A 7,202-nucleotide genomic window follows, 5' to 3' on the forward strand; every position below is an offset into this window, starting at 1 on the left:
ATCGTAGCACTTCCTTTCAGTTGTTTCCAAACGCATACCGCTTACCATCAGGCTATGTGTAAGCTCGTTCACCTTCTAATATAAAAACAAGAAACAACGTTCACCATATACCTACATAGTTTCTGTCCTAACCTTTCAATTAGATCTTTTTAAATTATACTATCGCACGCATTGCTCCAACATTGTTGTACCTAATAAACTGATATGCGTGAAATATTAGTGTGACAGGCCAAGTACGACTGATAAAAAATTTAACCAGAGGCGCAGTTCATTTCGTGATCGAATGTATATATTGTATTTTTCCAATTGCAACTCCGAACTTATTATCAGATTAAGAATTTAACGTATTCAAGAGGTTCCGTAGACATAATTAAAAATAAAAGATTAATACAATACACTTTAAACAGTATACAAGGGTGGTAATGGTTTTAATAGTCATAGCTGTATGTACTGCAGGTGTAAATATGCAATAGATTTGAGACGAGAGATACTAATTGTTTATGTTACTATGATGATTGTATATTCATAATTATAGATTACGTAATAAAAAGATAACTCGATTCATCTGCACATCATCGTTGATCACTACTGCTCCAATCTTCGAAGGTGATTATTGTGAAAAAGTGCCATGTCCAGAATCAAAATTCTATGTCATAAGACAACAGCCTATACGCTTCGAAAAAAACTTGCCAAATATAAATATATTATTCGAGATCTGTACCCCTACAGTGGGATGAATTATACCTGATAGTGATTGTAATATATTTACTAACTTAGAAATAAGAAAAAAAAAATCAATACCTAGAAGGTATAATTTATTTTAATCTATATGGATTAAAACAAAGATATTCAGATCGATTAAAGACGGGTTTAGTTTGATGATTGATTAACATGGCTTTCAATGGAATGTCTCTTTTTTATAACAATGTTACTTCTTTGTTTTGACTATGTACATAGTAATATTTAAATATATAAATTAACCTTTGTCATCGCTATTTATCAGAAATCGTAAAGATAGCTTCCATCAAAATGCTAGTCCATATGAGTATCTATAATAATGTAGAAGGAAAATAAGTTTGTTTAAAGAATTATTTTTTCTAATTAACCTAGGTACCAACTGTTTATTCTTGTCGTGAAAGTGTTCACATAGATTCCTAATTTGTTATCCTCCTTCTTAGAATAGTTTTGATATATTTTTATATTGGAACTGAAACCACACAATAAGCAGACATTTATTGAGAATAAATGTTTATTATATTAGCTATTAACTAAGCAATAATTGCAAAAAATATACATATTATTACTTGTACTTTTAAAGTTTCAGAACTAAAATTATAAGTCCTTGGAAATTAATGAATCGTTAATTTTGCACTAAAGCGGCACCTCAGAAATTTAACGGTTGTGTAACTTTAAAATGTTGTTTTATTGTATTGATTACATTTTGTAATTGCAATTAAATATTTATCTTCTCATAAAATTTATATAGCATTGATAACAATAAAATGCATGCAAAGGTGATAAATACAATAAATAATTGCTTCAATCCACACTTATAAGAAAGATAACTGCGTTTTTGGACATTTTTCATAGCTAGTTTTAAACATCTGGTGGCAGGATTGATGATCATGAAATATTATTTAATTGTTTTTCCATTTCTTAGTGTAGTGACGTGCCATCAATTTACTCATTTTGACCCCTTTTGATGCGGAGAAGTTTGTGGAGAAGGCAAGAAGAATTTGAACCTTCTTTATGAGATTATAAAAGACATTGTTTTTCTAAATAAGTTATGTATTAGTGGCATAAAATGAGCCAGCTCGCACCGGGGTAGGTACCACCCCCATATGCGCATGAAAAATTAATATAGGCTTATTACGGACCTAACTCTGACTTAGGTATAATAAATGTTTATCTGTTAACATTTCAACTCACTTCAACTTTACTACAACGTTACTACATTATTATATTTCAATATCTCTTATGCGTTTAGGATTGGCTGGAAGACAATTTTAATATTTAGTTAGCATATGCTGAGTAGATTATTTTTTCAGCACCACACCGATTAGTTATAAGTCCACCTTTTTATTATTCGTTTTGTAAAGATTTCGCTAACCTCATCATGTAGTATTAAGCATTCTTTCTTCTATCTTCGACTTTTAAATTCATTTATTTTTTTTTTTTGTTTTTTAGCATTGTGGGACTGAATTGCACAAATGAGCAAGATGTATTTGAAAATAACAAAATGATTCAGTAAAAATTATGTTCTAAATCTCAGGCAGTACATTGTAACCCGATTAGAATCCATACCATTCGAATTATTTCCTTTACACAGTAGCTATGCATATACCACATGCTTTAGAAATGAAAAAGACAAATGAGGTTACAATATGACAAGAATTTGGCCACACTTATAAATAGACGCTTTTTAATTTACATAGGAAACAGCTAGCCTTAATAAATTCTGTAATACGTACTTATCCGTTGCTCGAGAGCTTTGCATAAAGTTCACGCATAGTTAATGTATTCCACGACCGCTGAGCTCATAGCCTTTAATAGAATTCTCAATCAGCTCAAATGATCAACGGTACAGACTAGAACCTTAAGTATAGATTAAATGTTTTTCAGCCTAAGCTGATTTCTTAGTTTCAGTTAAATTTTTATATTGCTTTACATGCGACGTCATGTAAATTTTAGATGTAAAAATGCATCATTAATTGATAAATGAAAAGAACTCACAACATAATTTATCTGCCGATTTTAGCTGGTAACTGTTATTACAATAGTATCATCATACTTTTGTATTAATATTCCTTAGCAGCTGTGTCCGGCGGTTTCACTACGTCGTACGTAGCCTTCTACCATAAGTAGACTATCTTGCACTGATATATTTTTTTGGACCATTGGGCCAGTGGTTAGGGAGATAAACGCGTAAAACAGCCTTTTCTGATTTATATTACTACTACTACTGATAGAAATATACGTGCATAGAACTCTATGAGATTTGACGGTGTCTAGAGAGTTTTAATATAGAACTACCTCCATTATGCTCGATAACTTCCATCTTAAAGCTCACTTGGTAATTTAGGTATCTTTCACGATTTATAACATAAATTTTATTTTGTGCATAAATTTGTGAAGGCATCTTTGAAATTTCTTAATTTTACATAGAATATATTTTAACTACCAAAACACATGTTTGCATAACTAGTATTTTATGTACAGGTGAGTATTTACTAAAACATGTAATATATTAATGGCATAAATTAAGCCAGCGTGCACCGGAGAAAGTATCAAACCCCAACAGAAGATCAGTGTGAAATAGTAGTATGTGAATGGCACTGTGTTTCATACGGCAAGTGCAGGGAGCCAGAGGCAGCCTCTGGCTTTTGAATAAACGGTGTCACATGATTGATATGTAAAACGATGTCAAATACATTGGTGGATCATTTTTGTATCCGTTGGTTCTAAATCACTCATAATGTGCATTATGATACAGTTTCTAAATATAAGCCAGGGTGATAAGAAGTCTCCAATTTCTAAAGTTGTTTCTGAATTCAGAAACTAAATTCAGTGAAGTGTAATAGGCGCTCTTTTACCAAAAGTGGACAATGCAGTTCACGGTAGTGAAATGATTGATGAATGGACGGTGGTACATGAAGATTAGCACAGGTAGTTCGCAGAAGTAGTACATTTACGTAATGTTCAAGTAAAATTAGCACGATTTTAAAATAGTCCATATTTTTGAGTTGAGAGTTCCCTGTTGGCTCTTCTCTGTAGAAGAAAGTTCTATCTGAACCAGTGGTACATAAATGATAAATCTTTGTTAAGATAATCCAATACATTTTCTAAAAGAAATCTACCACAATTAATTATAAATGTTTGAGTGTGAATTTCATATGATACATGTACAGCTTACTCACACCACTGTTAAATAATTAGGCTTAATTTTTTTTTGAAAACTTATGTTATCTAGTGGGTAGTTATTCTATACATTTAACATTAGGCCTACCGCTGACTTCATAATGATAGGCGTGTCGCAAAGGAATTTCATGTACAGAGGAACTAATTTCTATAACCGACTTTATTCAATATTCAATCAATATGCAACATAGACCCTGTCATTATCCATTCCGCTAACATTTACTAAGTATAAGTTGTGAATGTCGACGATGCAAGTGTGCTACGTTACTCATTGTTTAAGTACAGTGGCTAATAAAGGTGACTGGAGAAAATTACGTCGAAAATGTCATTATATTAATTATTTCAACTAAGAATTGTAACCCAAAAATGATAACGAATGGTTTTACAATTATGTATAATGGAGATTATATCTGAGCATGTACACTATCTTATATAAAAACAATCAAAGTATCCCTGTCGTGCATATTGTTGAAGTGTAGTTTCAATTTTTGTTGGATTAAACTTAATCTAGATTGTTCAGAATGTTATGACAAAATATAGAGGATTTAATTTCTCATATTTCCATCTGCTTATTTTTTATTAGTCGCGCTGGTGTTCTTGTTCATCGCTATTGATTATTTTAAAAAGGGGTGTCATTAGTTTGACGTCGATGTCTGTCCGTCTGTCTATGACATCGTAGCTTCCAAGCCGATGGATCGATATCCATGATATTTTTTTAAAGTCGATGCGATGGTTCTTAGCTATGTTTGTTGAAAATCGTTCAAAGACACAACAAAATGCCGGATTAAATATGAAAAAGATTTGGATTTTTTCTGTATTGGATTAATATAAAATTTCTGAAGAATTTAGATAGTTACCTAATATACCCTTAAACCCAGTACATAGGGCACATTTTTCATAGTTCTTGCGCGCGCGGTTTAGTCGTAGTACACAGAATTTCCTATGTAGAAATGTGAATGACAAAACTAAGAATAGGAATGTCAAAGAGCCTCAATGTGTCATTTGAAAAATACGATTTACTTAGAAAACCTTTATCAATATATATCATTTGGGTTATTTGTTTAAGTTGTTGTTTAAGTTGACTCTTTCATCGCATTTTATTACAAAGGTTATTGCATAACTCAGTTTATTATTTGGTTGGTTTTAACTGATATAATGTCTTGTTGATGGTTTTATAGTTATTCCTGTACGTAGTTGGATATTGGAACGCATAGTCGCAAATACATCAGAACACACTATATTATGTTGCTTTATGATGTTATTAAAAAACACGAATTTAAAATAAAGTATCGCATAGTATTTTATCAAATGAACACAGTCATATTTCCTTGTGCAATGGATTTGGTAGGCGAATGGGGCTTCATTTGATTTATATTATTCATTCAGTAATAAATTCATCTTGATTGCAAGAATTGTGGTATTTCCCTATTAAAGTACCTATCTATGAGTATTCTTCTGTGTAATATCACAGGCAACATAAAATAAGGTAAAATTTGAATCACATTATGATATGAATAATTATCTAATGTTATACCGTTAATCTAATATATAAAATTCTCGTGTCACAGTTTTCGTTGCCATGGTCCTCCGAAACGGCTTGACCGATTTTGATGAAATTTTTTGTGCTTATCCGGTATCTATGAGAATCGGTAAACATCTATTTTTCATCCCCCTAAATGATCAGAGTAAGGCAGAACAGCGTTTGCCGGGTGCAGCTAGTGTAATATAAATATAACCTGTAATCTCTTTTTCTAACGGAGACATTGGAAATGTCTACTAAAATATTTTCTAATTAAACAAATTAGTTTTTTTTATAAATGGATACGAGACAATTTTATATTGAGAAGTATATCCAAATGAGAATATGATCAATAACAAATAAAAAAGTTGGTTTGAAAGATTAGAAATTTAAAGCCATATAAAAGAAGAGAATTGAAATATAATATAAAAAACAAAAAAAACTATTTCATCGCATCAAGTTAATTATAAATCAGAAGATTATAATAACTTGTTTTCATAAAATATCACGATATATTGAGATATAAATACTTACTCGCGCTTTAGATGATTCATTGGTCTAAGCCGGTTTCAATGATGACAATACACCATTATATGATAGTACCTAATAACGTTTTTTATTAAATAACCGCCTATCTAGAGGCGAAGCGATATAAAGTATGACTATATTACATTCAAACACACTATAGGTTCCAACTAGCTAGATGAAAAATATGTATATACCTGCCTTTTTCTTAATATTAATTAGTTTAAACATTTAAAAAAATACATTGTCAATTAGTAAAGCCACAGCTAATATAATTAATACCTTGCGAGTAAAGCTGAAAATTTTGTTTTATTAAATGTAAGTTTAATTTGAAAAATATTTTTAGTTTTTTTTTTGTTATGTCTGGTTTTCAAATGATTATAAAAAACATTGTAATAAACACATAAGTAAACAAATATCTAGTTACAAAGAAACCTTACATATGCTATTACTCATAAATATTGCTTAATAATTGATTAACGTATAATTATTAACTGCCTTTTCTGAGAAGTATTGATTAAAACAATTGAATACTGAAAAGCTGTTAAATTAAAAACATGTAGGTACCTACACTAAAATAATTAACAATGTCAATGTTAATCTAATATCAGGTAACAACCCTTTTAAAGTGCTTAGTGTTTTTCAACCGACTTCGAAATAAGTAGGATGTTAAGATAATTCTACTGTGTCAGTTACCTCATGACCTTTTACTGGGTGAACCGATTTTTGTGATTCATTTTTTTATTTAAAAACTGGTGCCTCCCATGTGGTCCCATTTAAATTTGGTCTAGTTCTGACAATTTGAAGGCGGTTTAGCTTATTTATTAAAAAAATAATTCAGTATAAAACTGAATGTTACCTAAATTTAGTATGATTGCACACAACCTATACCTATTATACGATTAGTTAGAAGTGTACTTGGATATTTAATAGACTTTAATTACATAAACACAAAATTAATATATAATTGGACGTTAATATGGTCCGAAATCAAATGCGTGTGTATATGTATTTCAAATTCTATTCAACTCTATTTGATAACTCAAGTTGAGCAGTTGAGTACAAGAAGTATACCTAGATGAAGAGCGATTTACGTAGTTTGTTTCTAGAAAAGCTAAATACGAGTTTATAGTTAGGTAACTAAATATTTTTGAATATGCTTTTGAAGGGATCACACGAAAGTTACAAAAACTGAAGAGTTATAAAAGTATGACGCCAATTTAATAATTTAATTGCAATT

The sequence above is a fragment of the Zerene cesonia genome, chromosome 16 (assembly GCF_012273895.1).
Source record: "Zerene cesonia ecotype Mississippi chromosome 16, Zerene_cesonia_1.1, whole genome shotgun sequence".
Lineage (NCBI taxonomy): Eukaryota > Metazoa > Arthropoda > Insecta > Lepidoptera > Pieridae > Zerene > Zerene cesonia.